Source organism: Seriola dumerili, unplaced genomic scaffold (assembly GCF_002260705.1).
Source record: "Seriola dumerili isolate Sdu_G_001 unplaced genomic scaffold, Sdu_1.0 BDQW01000056.1, whole genome shotgun sequence".
NCBI classification, from domain to species: domain Eukaryota; kingdom Metazoa; phylum Chordata; class Actinopteri; order Carangiformes; family Carangidae; genus Seriola; species Seriola dumerili.
Genome location: NW_019174311.1, coordinates 7,389,063 through 7,411,859, shown reverse-complemented (window position 1 = coordinate 7,411,859; position 22,797 = coordinate 7,389,063).

Below are 22,797 nucleotides of genomic sequence, written 5' to 3'. Positions count from 1 at the left end.
TTTCTATGTCAGTATGTCTAATATAATAAGTAGGTGAGAGGAAGGTCTCTCTACAGAGACGCTTGTCCTCTCCTTTACAAGAAGCTGAATGGTTATTTGTGGGAATGTTTTGAGTTTTTGAGCTGCAGCAGTCAACCGCTTTCCACTGCAGTGATTCTGAAAAAAAGACACAGACCTTTTGCTCGGACTGCTGGGAAAATGTGTTTGTGTGTGTGTGTGTGTGTGTGTGTTACACTGTGTGCAATGCTGTGATTAGATGTGCTGTCAAATAATCCATCATGTTATCCTCGTGACTTTGATGGCTTAATTTGACACATCTCTGCTTAGCTGAAGACAGCTGCCTGAGAAGTCTTCTGGCAGCAAAACGTCCGCTATTTAAGACAGGGCAAGAAGGGCTAAGCGTTAAATCTGCGTATTTGTGCGTGTGTGTATAATTATATTGAAATCTATTTGTACTGCACTGTCCCAAAGCAAATGTGCTGCTCAGGAAGTAGAAAGTAGAAGCTGTGGTTTTGCGTAAAACAGACGGGAACAAAGAATATCAAATATCTTTTATAGCTCTCGGGAGGTCTGTGCCATTCTGAGCGAGACAGACGAAGGAGGTGACAGAAGCTGTGAATCTCTGGATTCAAAGCAAATCAGGTGAGGACGATCCCATTCCTCCACTGAAGGTGCTGAGAGCAGATGAGAGCAGTGTGTGTGTGTGTGTGTGTGTGTGTGTGTGTGTGTGCGTGCGGGGAGTGTTTGAATTCATTATGTGGAGAAAATCAGTTATTTGAACATAACACTATAAAAGCAGCTTGTAGACGTTGCTGAGAGCATGTGTCTGTGTCTGAAACCGTTCTCGGGTTTTGAACTCCTAGCAGGCAAATCTGATTGTGCAGACGCGCCACGGCTCGCTGAAAATAAGTTCAACTCGTGGTTTACCATGACTCAGTTTGTCATATGTACTTTGTTGACATGCTCACATAACATGGATTCCTGCTGAGCTCTGCGTTAAGAACCTGATTATCTCCAGAGGAACTTTAATGTCGTGTAATTAACCTCTAAATGGATAAACAAACTTTTTGGGGGTTTTTGTGACTGATAGTTTCATATTGTTGATGTGGATGTGACTTGTAAGTGGAGCCACTCACCACATAGTCCAACGTTTTGACTCATCATACGTGTCTCTCTCCCTGTTGTTTCTCAGATATGAGTGGGGGAGTCAACGTGAAGTCGGCCCCCCGTGGGCCTCCCTCTTCAGGAATCCCCCTTCCACGTAACCTGTTGCCCTCCTCCCCCAAAACAGACCCGCACCGCCGGGCTAGTGACCTGCCCAGGCCCTTGATACTGACCCCTAAACACACACCCACACACACTCCCACACACACGCCCACGCACTCTCCTTCACTTCGCCCAAGGAGCTCCAACATCCCCGGGCCTTCCTCCAGGGACCTACTGAGAGATGCTAGCCTGAAAAGTAATCTCTTCCACCGGACGGGAGCGCTACCCACTCCCCAGGTGTCCCGCTCTGCCTACAGCAGCCCGCTGACCCATCGCCGGGTGCCACCGCCACACTCCAAAGACACACTGGATCTGGGAAAACCAGCCCCGGCGCACACCCCAACGCAGTTACCACACGATGGCAATCGCAACAGGAACACCTTCACCAATAAGAACCAAACTTGGGGAGCCAGCAACCTGCGTCCCCCGCACCAGTTCAGGAGAGGGGATAACTCCAACGTTGTAACAACGAGTGAGGTCATACCAGGAAGAGAAGAAGAGCGTCCGGAAAACCAGCCAGCACAGTCCAGCATGTTAAACAACGGTAATCTCCGTCCCTCTCTCGCTCCAACGAGCTACGAGCACGCCGTCAGAGGTCGTAGTAACTCCATGAGCCAGTCAGATGAGGAGATGGGGACTCCTGAGGACAGTAGTCTGGCCTCCTCTCCCGGCCCCCTGCCGCTGCCACCCATCACATTCACGCTGCCAGTAATGTCCAAGGTGGCTGTTGATGCACAGGATCAAAACCCAGAGAAGGAGGCTGCGTTCACAGAGACACACACACCCAGAGTCAACATGGCTACTGTGGCTCCCTTCAGCTACAGGTGAGCACACACACACACACACACACACACACACACACATGGACACTTGAGTTTAAAAAGACTTCCATCATGAGCCCCCGTTCACTGACCCCTTGTAAAACTATTATCTTGTCATCATCATATGATCACTCTTTCCTCATAGCTTTTCACAATCCCCCTCTCTGCTGACTCAAACACACACACACACACACCGACTCCTACTCTGGCCACTACCAGCCCCAGAGGCCTGTTTTGGCCATTTCAGTCTAATTCCTTTGTATCTCTTCCAGTCATACATTTGTGTGCATGCATACACACACTTGGTGTTTTCTGGAGCAGAGCTGATTTCTTAAAGTGTCTTCTTGACAGCCTCTGGGCTCACTCAATGTACTGTTGTCCTTTCTCACACACACGTAGTCTCTGATGACATGGGATAAAAACAAGAAAAAAGAGAATCTAATTTTGTAAGTAAAAAAAAAATATAGTTTCACTGTGTCTGGTGTGTGTTGTTGAGTGGTGTGTGTGTGTGTGTGTGTGTGTGTGGTGTTTTAGTGATATGAATCAATCCATGACGAATAGATCAGTCAAATCAGGAAATAATTTTCATTGAAAGCATGGTGTGTAATACTTTTATAAGATAAAGTTCAAAACAAGAACTTCTGCTTCTTTTTTTTTACTTTCATAATGATAGAATTGTTTACAGTGCTTTGTGGATCATCAGTGATTTTGCTCTTATGGAAATTACACATCTGGGAAAGTCCATGTTCTCCGACTGTCATACACAGTGGCTTGTGTGTCTGATTGTAATCTGCGATATTGAAGTGATTTGCATATACAGTAACAGATGTGCGATGGCTTTGTTCATGATGTTTTTGCAGGCTGCAGGTGCAGGAGAGGGATTTCTCAGTGGATGAACTGAGCGACTGCTCCTCTGGATCCATAGAAGTCTGCTGCGATGACCTAACACCAGGTTTGATGCACTGACACACATTTTTCCAGAAATTAGAACCATCATCAATTTTCCTTTCTCTCTGTCTCCATCACTGAACAAATCTTGAAGTCTAGTGTTTTCCTGCCCGGTTAGCATCAAGGGCGCTGAGAGGCCCGAGAGCTCTTTTGGCAGGTATGGATGCCTACTTCATGGCAGCCAGACCCAGACGCATTTACTGCGACAGAGTCATAAATGGCGTCAGACAGGACATGCCAGCAGGCAACCTTTGGGTCTCATTGTGGAACCTGAATAGACTCAGTGAAGGCTAAAGGACAACCATTCTCTGTCTGTCACGCTGCTACTCATCATTCCTCAGGAGCCATGTCTGAGGTTAGGTGGCGAAATTTTGTGTGTGTGTGTGTGTGTGTGTGTGTGTGGTGGTGTGTGTGTGTGTGTGTGTGTGTGTGTGTGTGTGTGTGTGTGTGTGTGTGTGTGTGTGTGTGTGTGTGTGTGTGTGTGTGTGTGTGTGTGACTGCAGTGGTTCCTCGATGAGGAGATGGAAAAGAGAGATGGGCTCAGGATGTTCAGATGAAGGGAGATGGCAGGGGTGATGTGGGTCAGTAATGGGGCACTTCTGAACTCGCTGCCAGGCAGTATTAAATGCATGTTGATTTCAGCTTCGTCCAAGAGCTGTTGAGGAGTTTGAACTCCCCCCCTCCCCCTCATACTTTCTCTCCATCCCTCTCTTGCACTTCTTCCTCTCCAGCTTCATTGACCTAAAAAGCCACACTCCCAGCACAACCCCCTCCTCGTCCTTTTGAGTAATGGTTTGCTCAGTACCCACAGCCATTGTCATGCATCACCGTGGTCAGTCTAGAGTCTAGAGATGTGGATGTGCCTCAGAGATATGACTTTATCAGTGGTTTAGTGAATCATTCTTTTTTATGCAGTGTCAGTTGGACAGGAGGGGATTGACTGCCTAGCTTTGGGAATTGCAGTCTAGCGTTTGTGTGTGTTACGCTTTAATGGCCAAAATCTCACACACCTGACAGAATATGTTCAACATAGTCAGAAAGTATCAGGAGAGTTATTGGTTGTAGTTTTGCACATTGGACTGAAACGAAACTATGACAGTGGGTTTTCTACTTTTAGGGGTCGGAGTACACTGTGGGAATCGTAGGCCTGTTTATGCATGTTTCCAATTCAAGGGACAATGTAGCAGCACAGTGACATTAAACACAAACAAGGTCCAAGGATAACATCCCAATATCATTTTTCTTTGTCATAATTTGAATATAAAATCAGAAAGGCTGGACCACAGAACTCAATTGTAAAGAGCCTTCAACCCAGAAACAATATCACCCGGCTGAGGAAATGCGGCCAAAGAAAACAATCACCTTCTCGGCCCAAACACCTTTAGCTTCAGGTAGTCAGCTTGGACAGAAATGAGGAGGAGGAGATGCAGAGGGAAAGAAGTATATAAACATATCGGACCATTTGAAGTTGTCGCCTTGTGGTCCAGCAAAGGACTGGATTACAGCATACGGATTGTGTTGGAATTAGTTTCAATGAATTATGTGCCAGCTCCTGGTGGACCTCAGGTAAAAAATTTGCCCTGGCTTCGTCTTACAGTGAACCTTACTGTACATAGAAGACATCACATTCAGACATCTATCAGTGTTATTAATAACTTTTATTATATGTATTATTTGCTTGACCATACAGTTTATTATGTCACAGTTTTGCCTTGACTTTCAAGTTCTCTGTTGACCTGTCTGTATATAATTAACAGAATAGAGAAGGCTGCAAATAAAACCTTTTAAAAGCTTTTTGGAGGTTTGAACCAGCTGGTTGTGGAAGGGGGGGGGTGGGAACTGGTGGTGGACCAGCCCCAGTCTTAAAAGGCCCTTGGCTGTCTTGGGACTATGGTTGTGGCCTTGTAATTGCTCCCTAGCAGGCGTTAGGAACAGAACTAAAGTGTCTTAGACTCCTCTGAAGCTGCATTTACATGGAGGGTGGGCTGACACTGTAATAACTGTAATTTAGGGAGTGGAGGAAGGAGGTGGAAACAAGGGAGCAAGGCAAAGTTTGGAAGGGGAGGAAGAGAGAAAGAGTGAGAGGGGTCAGAGATGAAAAGAGGAGGCCGACGAGGTCAGTGGGTTGATGGATTTTGTTTTTTGTAAGGAGGAAAGAGAACAAACAGTAAGGACTCTGGTTGAACACACAACACAAGGCCAAATCATGATGCAGTTTTGTAATGGTTGTCCTTAGTGACTATGGTAAAAGAGTAGTTTCCCCCAGACTGAAATGTTTTCCATATGCTTCCATTCAGCTAGATTGAATCAGCAGTAACATAATCAGCTCTTACATTTTCTATCCGAGACACTAATGAAGACCTGAACATTTAAAGTGACTGTAGCACCATGTGCTCTTTCAATTACACCACAGACCTCCTGACCCTGTCGCTCTCTGGAGAGGAGCAGTTGAGCATGCGTTCATGTCCGAGCATGTGTGTGTGTATGTGCGCTGATGTATGCGTGTGTGACAGTACACAGATGGTGTTTGAAAGATAAATGCGATGTGGACTGTGTATCATTTTTCATCTCCCAGTGAGGGTATGGCCTGATACTCCCTACGGACTCTCTCAAAGTCTGTCAGCTGTCTCTCTCTCTCTCTCTCTCTCTCTCTCTCTCTTTCACACACACACACACACACACACACATGCGCGCACACACACACACACACTGTATGGACACCTTCAAACACAGAGGATTGATTTACATCTGGTCTGAAAACTCTGTTCACATGGATGTGAAACACTGCACAGCATCCCACACCCACCACACCCCGTCATCCGACGGCGACATTTACGGTTAGAAAACAAAACGAATTGAACCTTCCAGGTGTGAGTTTGACCCGTTATTTTGAAATGAATTGACATTTGTTCCTTTGATGCTGTCACACAGTCCGGAGCAGAGATTTCATGATGTGTTTCTCAATGTGAGACAAAGAAAATGTTGGCGGCCATGTGCCAGCTTGCACTGTATAATACTGAAGTGTACAATTGTCCCAATTCTCTTAATTTATTCTTTGGTAACATACACCAGGTACATCAAAGTTAAAGTAATGCAGTCTAATACAACAGTCCTGCGTTCAACTTCATGATCTGTTTGAAGGTTGCAGGTTTCGGTGCTGTTGAATTGTATTGTGTTGTGCAGGCAGGTGATTCTCATATTTTGTCCAACCCATTTATATCAACGAGGGGAGGCTAAATAATAGCTCTGTTCTGGGGCTGCCAGAACCAGTCATATATTTGCAAAACCAACCAGTTAATGCTCATCTTTAAAATCTTTTCTAGTGCTAAACTGAAAAATACTGTTTGGAAAGTTGTTACAAAGCATAAATCTCACCTTTGTGTTGCCTCTCGACGTTTGTTTTCGAGTATGGTCCGAGCTCTCTGTAGTTTCTTGGAGTAAAAAAAAAAAAAAACAGCCACTAAAACTGCCATTCTCGCCAATGATCAAGTCGAGGAAAACGCCACACATGAAAAGAGACTCGGACAAGACACACAAAAGCAGGATTTATGCTTTACTGGAACTGTTTTCAAACAATATTTTTTACTTTTACAAGAGAAAAGACTTTCAGGATCAGGACCAAATGGCCTACGTTAAAAAGCAGCACACAGCTGCTTCCCAGAGCTTTTCTCTGGGAGCGTCCAGGACTGTCTCGCACACGGTGGATGAGACAGTCTCAAACAGGGGTCGATAACAGAAACACCACTCTGAATAATGCAATGCAGTTCAACAGCACCATAAACTGCTTCCTAGAAAATGATCATACGGTTGAATCAACACGTCTCCACAACAGTTTCAATAAAAAACTTTATCAATGAAGGTGTGATCTACTGTAGGACTCTATTAGATTGCACTTGTTTTAGTCTAGATGTACATAATAAACTGGCGTGTTGTTCTGTTTATGTGTCCCGTTTTGTAAAGAGAGCTCAGTGCATGTTTTATTTCTGTGGAAAATATAAATAAGGACAGGAAATTGATAATACAAACTCTAGAAATGACTGAAAGCTTAGATGTCACTTTGCTCAGCTTGACAGAAGAATACAAAATGATAATAAGCACCAGTCAAAGTGGCGCACACACAGAGACTTTGGTAAGCACTTTTTATAGCTGAAATAGCCCTGAAGGCAGTATGCAAGTCTTTTTTTTCTAAATGCTAGTTCATACTGTATGAAATAAATAGTGAGTATACAGTAGTGACAAATAACACAATTTAGTGGATGGTTTCACATTCATTGGACTTACTGAATAAATATTTACCTTTCATAACACCGTAGATAGAAATACAGTATATTTTTATTTTGTCCTGTTGAGCAGCCCTTACATAGAGAACTACATTTTAATACACCATTTTGCTGTTCACTTTTAGGCAGATAAAAGGCAAATCTTTAGTAATGAATGTATGAAATCAGATTGCAATTTCTAAATTTCATGGTTACCATCTCTTTAATGCCCTTGGGCAGTTTAGTGAATAGCATTTCGATAACCCCAGGCTACATCTACTCTTAGACAGTGCATAATCCTCTTTGGCCAATCTAATCAGAGAGACATATGCCGATTTGGCGTTGGACAGTGATGAGTGGTTTAGTAGCTTTGGGAAAATGATCAGACGTAAGCGTGGACTAGATTATGTCCTCGCTCATCACCAGGAGTGGGGCAGTAATCACTATTTAGGGTTTAATGTCATGCCCCTGCTCTATATTTGATCCTAACATTGACCTGTCAAGAGTTCTGCAATCCAGCGCCCGCACAGATGAAACCGAGGCTGAATTCTTTTATGTTATGTTAGTGAGTTTGAAGGGGAAGACATCATGACATGAGTGTCTTAAATGTACACATGAATACACACACGAGTAGAAAGGCACACATGCGTATACACATCTGAGGCTCCTTATTCTCCCATTCGTCTACACACACACAGCCATCCAGCCCTTGTGTGGCAATGCATTAAGACAGAGCTGCCACCTCCTCCTGCCAGCTAGCCCCCCCCCACCCCCCCACCCCCCTTACAACCTAGGAGGTGCACGGTAATGTCTGCGTTAGACAGAAGGAGAGAAGGGAGGGAGAAGGGTGAATTGAGGAATGGGTGAATGAGTACACACACAAGATCCTTTTTGACCTCTGGGGTGACTCCCAACCCAGGGAGTCGAGTTATGGAGTCAGTCATGTGTGTAACCTCCCTGTGTCTCTGTGGAACCACACACACCCACTCACACAGGAATGGAGTCACCAAGACATCTATCTGTCAAATTAATAACCCATGAAGAATCAAGCACACGCTCACATGCGGGACGATGAGTATATACATTTAGCATGCGGATTCCTGAGGTTTCCCTCAAAATGTATTTGTCATAATCAATTTAATATTTTATTTATCTACTACTTTACATCTTTCTTTGGTAAGAGCAGTTTTTTTTGTTTTTTTTCAACCAACAGAAATATAAGTGCACAAGCGAACGCACTCACACATGGTGATGATATCCATCGCTGCTGTATGCACACCACGCTGTAACCAAGCAACCAGCCTCTGCAGCACAGCATTTTCGGGATACCCCTGGGAAGTGTGCTGAGAATGTCAACACTGATGCGACTGCGGGGGAGCGTCTACAAAGAGAGATTCCTTTTAAAAACACACACACAGGCACATAAATGTATTTATTTTTTCCTCATTTAACTTTAAGATTCTCAGGTTGGCACTTGATGGTTTTCACCTCTCAGCTGTGTGTGATTCATGAGAAAACGCTGTTTTTGTTAGATTAGCATTTGTGCCTTGTGGATTCAGGAGTTGGCATGACTGATGCACTCACACTATTGTCATGGATAGCCTTTAAGTGGCTGAGTTGCCCAAATGCCTAAGCCAGTGACTCATGCAGTGCATCATCAGCACTGAGTAAGACCGGCAGAAAGGTGTCATTGTGGAAAAACTCTCATCCACACATACATTTTTGACTCAGACTAGGAAGCCATACACTGTATGCATCAGATTGCCTCCTCAGTGCTCTGTGTGTAAACAGGACATTAATAGCCGTGTCATTGTGTTTGGTGCACTATCAGCGTGAGTGTGACTGTGAGCCTTCCCTTGTGTATTTGTGCGTCATGGTCTGGTATTCTTCCCTGTGTCCTGTGGACCCCATGCATTAGCGTGTTAGCGGACATAAGCAAACGTAGCAGGAGTGGCGAGGCGGTGAGGCAGGATATCCCCTCTCTGTCTTACTGGCTTCCTCTGCTCCTCTGGCACACATACAGAGATCCTTCCTCACCCCATCCTCTTCCTCCTCCTCCTCTCACTTTCCTCGTCGCCTTGTTTTCTGCGTTTATAATTTCACATTCTTACATTCCTCTGCCTTTTTCCTCACCAACAGCATCCAGTAGGCTCCTTTCATGGTGTCCGCTATCCTGACACGCTCCCTCTCTCCTCTTCTTCTATTCTCAGTCACACTCTTCTCTCATCATTTTCTTCTCACTTCTCTGCCCCGTTCACGCTTGTCTCATCTTTAGAGCAACTCTTTTTCTTTTCTTTTCTTTATCTTCTTTCTACTTACACACAAAAAGGCAAAACAAGAGGACTGTGACAACAGGGAGTGGGTGAAAGTGAGAACGCAGGCCATCTGCTTTACTCAAATGGGAGCCGTTCCTCTTAAAGTTTAAAGCGCTCTGATACAATTAGTTGCATCCAAAGCAGTCCTCCAATGCTGTCCTCTCCTCTCACAGTACTTTTCCTTTCATAGGTGGAGACCTTGTGTAACCTTGTAAACATGCATATAATGCACCACAAAGTGTCTGTCTGTGTGTGTGTGTGTGTGTGTGTGTGTCCTGCTGGCTACATGGCCGCTCTGTAGAAATACAGTGGCGAATCTGTTCCAAACTGTTTAGAGATGCTAGGGCAAATATACTCATGCAAAGCACTGAGGCTCTTTCTGCCTGTCTGTCTATCTGTCTCTCTCTCTTTCTAATTCACTCTGTGATTTCAATCTATCCATTCATCCCCATATCTCTGTCTACCTGTCTCCCTTACCTTTACTTTCCTTTGCTTAAAAGTGTCTTTATGTGTGTCTGGAACTGTTTGCCCATCATCGTAGCAAATTTCCCAAGGCTCCAGCCACTGTGGTTAGGCCACAAAGTTCTTCACACAAACACACACCCACACACACACACACACACACACACACACACACACTTCTGCAACATACTGAATGTGTCTGTGTGTGTGTGCGCGTGAATGTGTAGGTTAATACTGAGTAGTGGCACTCATCATGCTCTGAGACTGCCAGCTTCTCTGATGTCAGGCCAGATTGCTCAGGTCAGTCAGACACCCTGCACAGACGGCATGCTTGTGTGCGGTGTTCTATGTGTGTGTGTGTGTGTGTGTGTGTGTGTGGGTGTGTGTGTGTGTGTGGGTGTGTGTGTGTGGGTGTGTGTGTATCTTTGCGCGAGTTAGAGAGAAAGAGAGAGAGACTAAGCAGAAAAGAGAGGTAGAGAATATATGTTTACATCAGCCATATATTAAAGTGATTAGACTGTGGAGCCAGAGAGACGAGTACTGGAACAAACAAGTAGCTGTGTGCTGCCAACACACACTCAACCTGTGTGTCTATGTGCTTTCAAGAGCACTGACGCGTTCCTTTGCCCCTTCGTGCATCTGTGCGCCACACAGACCTGCCTTGTGCGCGGTCACTCTCATTTGACTAACCTTAATCCCTCATCAGGGAGGTATAAGAGCTGACGTACAGCACCTATTAGCCTTAAATTACATCCCTTACCCCCATACTGGCCTGCTACCAGCCCCCAGAGCCCCCATAACTGTCACCACGGAGCCATGGCCTCGGTGTGGCATAACCACCTTAACATTGGTCCTTTATTAAAGCTAGCTGCCTCTAATTAACGGCTTTAGCCTTTACACAATAAAACAGCTAATGTTATGTCTGTGTTTTTGTCTGCTACTCAGCTCCTGTGTTAAACACACTCATTCAAGGCCAGATGGATGTTGGGTTGTTGGCAAGCATGCTGTGCGCGTACCTTAATGATTGTCGTTGTCATTTTTAAGTTCAATTGGCGCCAGTTTGGTTTGCTGTTGAAAAATGAGCCGTTTTTAAAGTACCTCTCTAACATTGAGTGTGGAATGTGAGCAAACAGGACATTGCCTGTTTTCTCTCTGGTTTAGAGTCAACCGATTTATGCAAATGGAACAGAAAATGGGCATTAGCCCAACAGGCTGCTTGTCTGAATGCTACTCCTAACGGTTTGAGGCCTGATAACATCATAGCTGTAGGCATTGCTGCCTGCTTACAAGGGAAAGTGAGGTGCACTAATGGTGCATACACACTACTCCAGTTAAACGACAAGACCTGTATGTAGACAGGATGCATTAATACACAAAAACAAATGGTACTGCAAACAGTTGTATTGATTGGTAATGAGTTATTATGGACTTAAAATTCATTTTATGCCCTGTCATCATGATTACCTCTAATGGAAATAAAGGCAGATGAGAAATGACGACATCATTCTATTTCTCTGTCTCTGTTTATGTCTCTCTCTTATCTGATCTCCACCCAGCCCTGTGTGTTAGGAGGACTTACAGGAATAGATTCTGTAGGTATTTGAAGCAATGTAGGCGGGTCAAACAGGGGTGATGCTGGCGGTAGAAACCATGGAATAATAAAGAGAATGAGGAGGAGGAGGATGGAGAAGAATCTGAGTTACTGTGTCTTGCGCTGATTGGATATGGGATGTCCAGAGCGATGAGATGACGTAGCTGAACGTGCCAGAGCTAAACCGAGATCCCTGGACGGGAGCTGTGGCTTCTCTGGGCCTGTCTCATCAATGTGACACACTCAGAGAGACAGGCCCACGCACACACACAAACACACATGCAAGGGAGGATCGACAAAAATATAGACACCGACACTCATTCACACTCCCACACATACACATGGGCACTGGTTTTAAACCACTGAAGTATCGTAATGCTCGTGCTGACGGATGGATTGAGATAGTGATGAATTCATATCCTGCAAACTTAATGGCCTGTGCCGCTACAGTAACCAGAGGTTAAGGGGGGGTTACTGTAGGAAGGAAGGAAGCAAGGAAGGAAATGAGAAAAGAGTAATGGAGATGAATGGAGGGGTAATATGAGGCCGGTGGAGGGGTTGTGTGATGATCATTTGAGGTCTGTTGGCTACTAATTGAAGCATAATTAGTGAGTACCCTATCCCATTGTGTGTTAGGGACTGGTAAATGTGTCCTGCTCTCCTCTCCTAAGCTGATCCTGCAGTCACGGCTGGTTTTCAGATAATTCGAATCAGCTTAATCATGGGTGGGCCTCTTGTGATTAGGACTCATAAGAAATTCCAAATGTGAATGGATGAATAGAGCAGCTAATGTGATTATGAAAGATTGGATGTGCATGTGTGTGTGTGCAGGGGGTCTTTATTCTGGCTGCAACATTTGGCATCCAGGATGATTGGAGTCACTCGCAGCTGAGTGTAATGTAAATATTCTTTCTTTCTTTCTTTCTTTCTTTCTTTCTTTCTTTCTTTCTTTCTTTCTTTCCTTCTAAAGAAAAGAGATAAGAACAAAGGGATTAACTGGCAAAGTGGATGAGGAGAGTAAAAGGGTGAAGAGTGATTTAGTGAGAGAACTGTTTAAAAGGATGTGAGGAGAAAAGAGAGCTGTTATTGCAACACAGGAACAGGGAAGAGCTGAGTTTATACAAGATGCTGGTAATTTATCGCCAAGCCCCTTATGTTCACACTCACTGGTGTTCAGCATAACACAGCATCTGCGGAGTGTGTTTGAGAGAGAGAAAGAAACGGAGAGAAACAGAGAGAGAGAGAGAGAGAGAGAGAGAGAGAGACGATTGGCGGGTGAGTCAGCCAGTGGGAGGAGAGAGAGTGAGAGACAACAAGAAAAAAGGAGGGAAGGAAAGAGGAGGAAGAAGGAGAGGGAGGGTGAATGAGCCAGCGGGGGTAGAGTGAGCAAACCAGCGAGTGATCGAGAGGTAGAGGGAGGAGAGAGAGGGAGAGAGGAGGAGGGGGGATGTTGCTGCTGCTGCTGCTGCGACTCTTTCTCCTGTCAGTCGGCTGCTGCTTGCCTGGCAAGCAGGAGGGAATACAGAGCGAGCGAGAAGCGGAGGGGGAGACTGAGGAAGAGGCTGGTCGATGCTGTATTTTGTTCTAGCAGCGCTATTGTCATCGGTGTGACACAGGGAGCCGCGTACACGCTGTGAGGGAGTGGATTTAGATGCTAGACACAGATCTGCAGATCCATGGATTACCAGCAGTGAGTAAGGGTGACTGCTACTGCCACTCCACTAACCCACTCGTCATTTTCAACAGAGGGGTGAACCCACAGTCTCACACAGCGGGGAGTCTGGCTCAGTCTGGACCCAGTGGAGACAGAGAGGCAAAGAAGGAGAAAAAACCAGACAGTCCTGGGGTTTTTACACCTTTCTTTCTCCCCTTTCTCCCTCCATTTCTTTCAGTCTGCTAGTCTGTATTTCAGAGTGTGTCACTGATGCTGTTGCTTGGCTCTCTGCAGGGGGGATGCTGGAGGCTAATGTGGCTAACATTAGCATGACGGCTAAGCCCAGAGAGCTGGACCTCAGGTCTGCTGCTGTCTCCTGCCAGGATACTTCGGCCCAGGCCATGGCCTCTAGGAAGCCCCCGCCCAAGCCCTCCGCTCTGCCCCAGGGACCTTCACGTCCCTCCGGGTCAGAGCTCAAGGTCTACCGGCCCTCCTCTGGATCTATCCCAATCCCAATCCCCAATCCGTCCGGTCTCCGTAAACAGCGATCACTTGGCAACTTGTCTGTGCTCACTGATGCTGAGAAGAAGCTGCACCTGTACCAGTCTCCGCGGTGGAACGATGATACAAGCCGGCCTGGCGCTGGCCCCAACAAACCAGGCCAGACTAAAACAGGGCAAGCTGGGGGCGGGAGACCGCCGCTCTCCCGGACTCTGTCAAAGTCAGAACAGTCTCTTTTCCAGGGAAAGCCCAAACCTCTCTGCTCCCCGGCTGTGACTTCTAATGCAGGGAAACCAAGTCGAATCCCTGCCCCTGGTAAACCACGGGGACCTTATGCTGAGGTCAAGCCCATTAGCAAGGCCTCTGAGGCGGGCCAGAGTGCAGACACAGACCCTGCTGGCCATCCAACCAAAGCCAACTCCAATGGAGCTGACAGTCCTGGGACTAATGGCAAGAAACCAGGGGAGAAGGGGAAATCTGCAGCTCTGGCAACAGAGGAAAAGAAAGAGAGGAAAGGGGTAGAGGGGGAAGACAATAAGGGCTTTCTGAAGGTGGACCCAGAGTTAGTGGTGACAGTTCTGGGAGACCTGGAACAGTTGCTCTTCAGCCAAATGCTTGGTGAGTCCGCTATTTCCATCCCTATTTTGCATGAAAACATACAGGTTCAAGCATGAGACCTGATATCATCACTTAGGACCGGATATAATTATGTTCACTTACTTATTGGTTCAGTGGACATTGAAACACATAAACATCCTCTCCTCTCTTCTCCTCTTTTCTCCACACCCAAACTGTTCCCTCCAGCTCTGGCTCTAGCTCCAGCATCAACAGTGAATTTTAAATGAGTTCAGTCTCTATTGCAGCAGAGCATAATGTCAGTGTGTTTTTCTAAGTGCTTTTCACCACACGATGGTGAGAGCCCTCACTCTGTAGCAGTCACATGTGCTTCGTTCATATGTGTAAAAATTATATATGTTGTGTGTATTTGCTCAGATATGCGTGTGTGTGTGTGTGTGTTTGTGTATGTGTATGTGTGTGTGTGTACCAGCATTGTGTGCTCCCATGAAGCAGCTGAAGTAAGCATTTCCACAGGGATGACATTGTTTTGTTGACGATTCATTAGCTAGCGCTGGAGTGTTTTGTCCTAGTCTCATCTGACCCACTGCCACAGTGAGCTAGATATAGATTAACCTATCAAACACCTCCCTCTTATTTTCTCATCATAACATTTTAAATCTCTCAGTTTTTTTCTCTCATACACACTGCTACATCCACAACTACGTCAGCATGGGAGCAAATTGTAAAACTGAAAGCGGTCCGCACATGTATGCGTCTGTGTATGAGAGACTAAACTGCATCTCTCATATCAGTGCTGCAGTCTCAGCTTGTCCTGGCTCACACCAAAATCAGCCATTCGTTAATAAAGGCCGTGTGAGTGGGACTGGTGGGGTGTGTGTTTTCAGTCGGTAAATAAAACGGCTGCATATTGAGCCAGGCTGTGGGTCACAGTGGGCCACATATTTAGCCTCGCACCACTCCCTCACCCCGGCCCCCCTCCCCACCTCACCCTTTACCTCCCTCCTCCCCTCTATTTCCATTGATCTCCGGGCCACTGACAGATGGTCACTATCCTCCCTCCCCACCTCCCCACCTCCCACCCCCCTGTTACCGGGGGCAACGTGTGGGAGGGAAGAGGGGAATCTGAGGGGGTGGTGGCATTGGCAGGTAGTTAGCGTGCTGCCATGCACACACATGTCTCCATCAACACCACCGTGTCACATACATGGGGGTGAGGGGCTGGGGGGGTGGGGTCTAACAGGACACTGTATCCAAAGTTTTAGCTATTGGGGGGTGTATCGTGAGAATACTGAGTGAGTTTGTGACTAATAGGTCAAACCAGGGTCTGAATCTGTACCTATCATCCATTATTCATCACATACACACACACTCTCTGTGGGTCTGTGTTTCTCTCTCTTTCTATTGCTCATTCTTTTCCTATCCCTCCCTCTCAGCAGGAGCAGATAGCATCAGAGAGCAAGGGAGATGGCGAGAGAATAGTGTAGCAGGTCGTTTACGTCTGGCTTGATATGAGGAAATCACTTTCTGTCTATCATCATCCCTCTCGCTCCCTTTTAGTCCTCTCAAGTCATTTCCTCTTTCTCTCTTCACCAGCTTGCCTCCTGCAACTCAGCCCCAGATCACAGCTTGTGTGACCTTGCTTTGAGTGTGTGCATGCACTGTAGATGCTATGTGAGTTTGTGCACGTGCTGTGTGTATCTGCGTGACCTTGTTTCAGCCCACATTGTGATGTTGTTGGCCGCACCGACGTTAGGCAGCCAGGCGGGAAAAACAGACGGAAAAAGAAAGAAGAGGGTGTAAGAATTGAGATAAATGGAAGAAAAGTGAAAGGGTTGGACTTCATTCACAGAGGGAGATAATAATGGTGGGCGTATTCCCAAAAAAAAAATCATATCACAATCTTTTTGACACACAATCATGATCCACGATCTGAATTGCGATCTTTCTCAAAGTAGTCATGTGCATCATTGTCTTATTTCCCACATTGTCCACAGCCTTAAATGGCATCATATCCTTAGCTAGATAGAATGTGACCGCCTCAGTCATTTGCTGTTTATGTTTCGGGACCTCATGAGAATACAGATGAGTGGGGTTGAACCGACCTGAGTGAAACGCTCTTGGATGAATAGATTTGTTGTATTACCTCCTGAGGTGTCGACCATTGCCCGACCAAATTTGCAGATAACAGTGCTTTCAGAAATATCTGTCTGAACCACTCCCACGCTGCTGACACTGGGTCCTTTTTTTGGCACCAGCTCCTCATCCGCCATCCTGCTAGCTCACGTTGAGTTGTTTTTCATTTTACGCCAGGGATGAAAGAGACCTTAAGATGGAGACACGTGATATAATTTGACCAGCCATCTAGTAGGCAATATTTCTGTTGGCTTGTGAACGTGGTGTGTTATTAAGATCTCTACCATTTGCTCGAAAAGTAGATTGTGGACATCTTCAAGATCGATCGTGATGTCTAATTGTCAGATCCCGACCTCTATGAGAGAGAGAGAGGGAGAGAGAGAGAGAGAGAGAGAGAGTCTACAAGAAAGAGAAAAACCCTGGAGTAAATTAAGGCAATAGCCAGTAACCTAAATTTCTATCTGGTATCTCTGGTGACTGAATGTAGCTTTGGGTTATTACAGTTTACCAGAATGTGCCCGAGGTTTATCATAGAAACCACAGCAGGTGTGTGGGTTAGTTATGTCGTGTGTGTGTGTGTGTGTGTGTGCACCTGTTTTAGAGAGAGGTTAATTGTAACTTGCCCTGTAGCTTGCGGCTGTGGGTTCATCCTTTATCATATCTGCTTCTCCATTTCCGATGGGACGCACAGCTAATTGGTTTTCTGCTCCGCATGCTCTGTCATAGGAAGATAGATTATGGATGTTCAATGGATCATTCCCAGTGATCCACTCCTCCCTTTCCCATACGTAGTCCCACCTTCCCCTCATCTGCTTCCTACATACATGATGAAAGCAATGTGGGCCCGTACTTCATGGTATTATATATCATGATGAATCGACCTTCACTCACTTATAGCCCGTTGCATTGGAAGCTACATGTTAGCTGTTGGCTGCAGGGAGTAGGCGATGTGCTTGTGTCTTGTGCATGTCATGTTGCATGACAGCTAGCAGCATGCACTGTGACACTGTCCTGTTTAGGCTACAGTGTTGGGCAAAGATAATGGAGAATGCCAAGGAGGTCTTATCGGGATGTATAACCCAAGACCATAAACTATGCACACACACACACAGAAGAAAAGACAAAAGACAAAAAAAAATACAGTCTGGGATACTTCAAGGTTAGGCCTATACGTTTATCTTATGAGGCGATTTAGGATTAGTGTCAGTATTATCTGTCTTTCTTTAATCGGGCATACATGTTTAACCACTGAGTGATGAAGGGCTCTTCGTTAATTCGATTTAGAGAATTACTCGACTTGTGTGTCCACAGGCAGCAGCTCTGGACATTAAGCAGTAATTCTCTTAAATGCAGCATGCATTATAAGATATATTTTATTAGTAGCTTTAGCACCCTAGAAGGAGAGAATAATGAATTTTGAACCCAAACGGCAACTTGTAAAGCATATACTGCACAGGCTGCCAGGGTAATCTAAAGCACTGAACCTCAGATGTCTGCAAACTAATGACACCTTACGGTCCGATCCAGCACCCATAATGAGGTGTGCGGGAGAGGGTAAGCTCCCTAAAGCAGTAGCCTTTCCCAGCATGGGGCATTGGTTTAGAGAGGATCCAGTCTAAAGACACCAGCAAGCATCCAGATTAGGCCTTGCATAAAGATAATGAGAAGATTCAGCCTCTATTCCACTAATCACGGATCTATCGCCCCAGAAAAGGCCAGCCACCAAGACTAAAATGAATTACAGATTAAAGCCAAAAGGACATCTGTTTGGATGGATATTTGGGTATTTAGGGGAATTTTACTTTATGAAGGATCAGATAGAGAATAATGATTTAGGTTAGAAGATTGGAGATGTTGTGTGGGTTTTGGTGTTGAGATGAACTCATCGTGGAAACTGGGGGACTGTGTTGCACGTGATGATGATGAAGGCTCAGCTGAAAAGAACCGAATGTAACTCGGTGACACATGAATGCTCACGAAGGCAGCCTTGACTGCCAGCGTGCTTGTTATTTTAGTGTGACATTGTGTTGTGTGTGTGTGTGTGGGCATGTTCGTGTGGCTGATGGTTACTCCCGCATCCTCGTCAGCTGTCTGTGGAACAATACAGCCTACAGAGGAATCGACAAAGCCTTTACAAAAAAAAAAAAAGAAGAAGACGCACAGAAACAGGCACAGACACAAGCCTGTTCAAGAGAACTTAACAGAGCTGCAGGAAATAACAACAAAGCACTGCAGCTTTAAAGCTCACACATGCTCACACGCGCACATTCAGTTGTGTGCCACATTCAGTCACCAATATCCTCTCCTATCCGTGCTCCCGTGTATTCATCCTCTTGGCCGTGGCGGCGTATTTTTTCATACTCCGACCATTGCATTGTGAGCACAGCGCTGAGTCTCTAATGTGATGCGGGTGCGGACAGAGCGCCTGGTTGTACCCTGAGCTGCGCTGACTGAAGGATTCAGGGCAGTCGTCCTCCCATCGAGGGGGTGGTGACAAGCCGAATAAACACAAACGCCCAAGGAAAGCGACGAATAAAAGCATCCTTCCAATTCTCTCTCTCTCTCTCTCTCTCTCTCTCTCCCTGTCTTCCTCTTCCTCTCTTTCAACTCTGATGTGAGTTGACGGGTAGCAGTGTTCTGTCACCAGTCAGACAGCAGAGAGGATATTTCTGGTACAAGTTGTTTCAGGAGGAGGACAGGGGACATCTTTTTAGTGTGACAGGGATTTTGTGTCCAGTTTTCACAGATAGAAAGAGTGTCCACACATATGGATGCACGGATGATTATGCATTTTTCTCTATGGTTGGGGGTGTGTGTCTGTGTGTGTCTGTGTGTGTCTGTGTGTGTCTGTGTGTGTGTGTGTGTGTGTGTGTGTGTGTGTGTGTGTGTGTGTTTACAGTGTTTTGCGGTCAGTCTCTAAGGACTTAATGCAGGAGCCATTGCATTAGTGCTGTCTGCTTCCTGCCATCCTCCTCCTAAATCATATTACTACTCTCTGTGTTTTTGTCCCATCAGCTCTTACACAACACACACACGCACACATTGCTTATCACAAAAAAACAAGCAAGTTATTATGTGATTACACCATTTATGATATAGTCTGTTCATTTTCCAGCCTTCACTCCGACACTGGCAGGGCCGTACAGGTTTTATTTCTTTGATGTTTGTATGGATGATTTAAGTGTTTATTGATGTCGCTGGAGCACTCGCGCTTACACTTACCTACAACGAGTGTCATGGGAAAATGACCGTTAAATTGCTTCAGGTTGAAACAGCCAAGCAAGTACTTAGCTCGGGTATAATGATGAAATAGAGAAGGTGGATAAATGAATGATATAGTAATGGTCATAAACATTCTAGCCAGGCCCGAAAACACTATACATGTATAGCCTTGTGATAAGGAATACTTAGTATTCATCTATTTCAGTTCTATTTATGTTTTCCTCTTATGAAATGTCTCAGATAAAAGTGCTCATTGTTACTGATGCAGCGGGCTAGATGTTGCGTAATATAATGAAACAATATCAGTCGTGCACACGGAAACATGTACATCTGACTGAGTCTTGTGACAGTATCATGGTTAGCTGACACCAGTGATGATACTGAAGCAGCGATAGTGGTACAGGCCGAAGCTAAAGGAGCGGACAGAGACGTTACCTGGGAACAGCTTTTCATAACACGTCCTCTGATCCCATTTGTTGAACTATAAATATGCAGTACTGTAGGTTTGATCACAAGTCGATGACATTGCCCATCAACTATTTATTTGGTGACGTTTGTTTTTGAGAGCAGTGCTGTGGCCTCAGAATTTAATTGAGTGAGGGGTTGAGCAATAATTTGTCAGCTGATGGAGATTGTGCCATACCATGAACAGCTTGGTAGCTACCCTTTCTATAGTCTTGGTTTTATTAGGCTACCTTTGCTTTGTGACAATATTGAATGAATGTACCTTAATATGTCAAGATATCTGGTTGTTTTATGTTTAAACAGCTTTTTAATTGAGTTTCCAGAAAATGTATAATGATATACATTATATTTATACATATCACATTAATATAAGAATTTACATGTCAAGGTTCTCAGGTTTGAGCTTCTCAAATGTGTAAATGTTGACCTCCGCCAAGAAGGTTATGTCTTCATGGGGAGGGGGCATGGGGCGGGAAAGAACCAGATCTTGGGGCAGATCTGCATCACTTATTATGAATTAAAATTTTTCCCTCTGAAGTCTGGTGAATGTTGTTTGACACTGGCCTTGGCAGAGTGCCCCTCCAGTCTTAGTCTTTTAAGATTGTAAACTAAATGTGGTTGGGGTCTGGACTATTGGTCTGACATTTGAAGATGTCACCTTTGGAAATCTGTTATTTTTTATCATCTTCTCACATTTTACAAACCAGCTGATTCAATGAGAAAAGACATCTGTTTCAAAGCTATGGTTGAAACAGTTCAATTCCGTCCATGTGCTTCACTGTGCGGCCCTTTCTAACATTTCAGTTAGACTCACTCTTGCTTACTCGCTGTCATCAGTCCTCACCCGCAGCGGGCGGACTGTCTGACATGTGAGAGCGGAGCTGCAGCTGGGTTTAAGCACGCCATAAAACACAGTTCCACAGGAAACAAGTCTCTCTAGCAAAAATAAACCCAAACATTGCCACACATTATGGTCTGCCTTGGCTCGTTGCTGGGTTTATTTAGTATGCGTGTAAGCATGTGGCTGTGTGCCTGCGAGAGTGTGTGTGTGTGTGTGTGTGTGTGTGTGTGTGTGTGTGTGTGTGTGTGTGTGTGTGTGTGTGTGTGTGTGTGTGTGTGTGTGTGTGTGTGTGTGTGTGTGTGACATGCTCAGTATTTAGATTTATTCAGATATAGATTCATGCTGAAAGTTGTCAAGTGTGTACACAGGAAGCACAAGAGATACAACTGGAATATTTGACATTTTAGGATCCTACACACACACACACACACACACACACACATGCATCCATCAAAGTGGATGATTGTGTTTTTCCTCCAGGTGATACTTTTTTGACAGTCTCATCTGCATACTATGTGTTAGTTTATATGTGGTGTGTGTGTTTTAGATTGTGCCTCCCCTCACCTACTTTGCTCTCAAAGCCCCTCACACACGTCTAATCTCACCCAGTGCAGCTCGGCACAGAGGAATAGACACACACACACACACACTCCTCTTTGTGGTTTGAAGTCTAATCAGCAGGGCTAGGGGTGAGATGTTCTTTCGATGTTACCTTGTTAAGGTCTCGACCTCCTTCTCTGAGAAAGTAAACTTCTCTCTCAAGTCACTTAAAGCTTCCTCTCTAAGCGGATAGCGCTCTGACCTCTAAGCAGATAGGGCTGTGGTTAAGGAGATATGGCGGCTGTGTTTATGCATGTAGTTTTGTGTTTGGGTCAACTTTCAGAGAGCCAGGTTTTGGGAGGGAAGGAGATCGGGGCTTAGAGGATAAAAGAGTGAAGATAGACGATTTTAATTCTGTCCCAAATACTGCAGGATCTATTTGTAATATTTCACGTGTCTGCAGCTGTGTTTCTGAGGCAGTCAGCGCGTTGCTCATCCTCTCCCTCACTGTTATGGAATCCACTCTTTATAAGAGTTTTTCAGTTTTTAATGGATTTCAGCACCGTCAGCTGCCCCAAACCGCCACCGACTCTCTCTCAACTTCTTCTGTTTCTCTCACATGTACATTGACACACTAATCTGCCAGGGCCGCTGCATCGTTTGTAGCATTTGAACCAACAACTGCTCAGATTTGTTGTACACAGATGCAATACGGTGCTCGGATATGCTCATTAACCATTCATGTCACACATCAGATACCATCTTCAAGGGCTCTAATATCCTGTTGCAACATCCCGGTGAAGCAGATGAGCTGTGGCTGTGTTGTGTGTGTGCGCGCACAAGTGGGTGGATGCACATTTGGGTGCATTAGCGTGTGTTTGTCCGTGTTGTCCAGATGTGCAGGAATGGCCGTGTGTTGTAATGCTTCCTGTTTTGCAAACTGTCTGAGGTCAGCGAGGGGCTCAGCAAAAACAGAAAGAGAAGTCAAAGAATGAGAGTGTCCGACCGGTCACGTCAGACAAAATAAAAATTAATGAACCATCTTGGTAGCATAGCAGGTTCATATACACGTTGTGACCGGTGTGTATCTGGGTTATCATATGCGCTACTTTACCATACCCTAAAGAAAAATGCTCAAAAAGCTGAAAGAAAAACAAACACCACAAAGGTTTTACCAGCATCCTGTTTGTGGGATTGTTT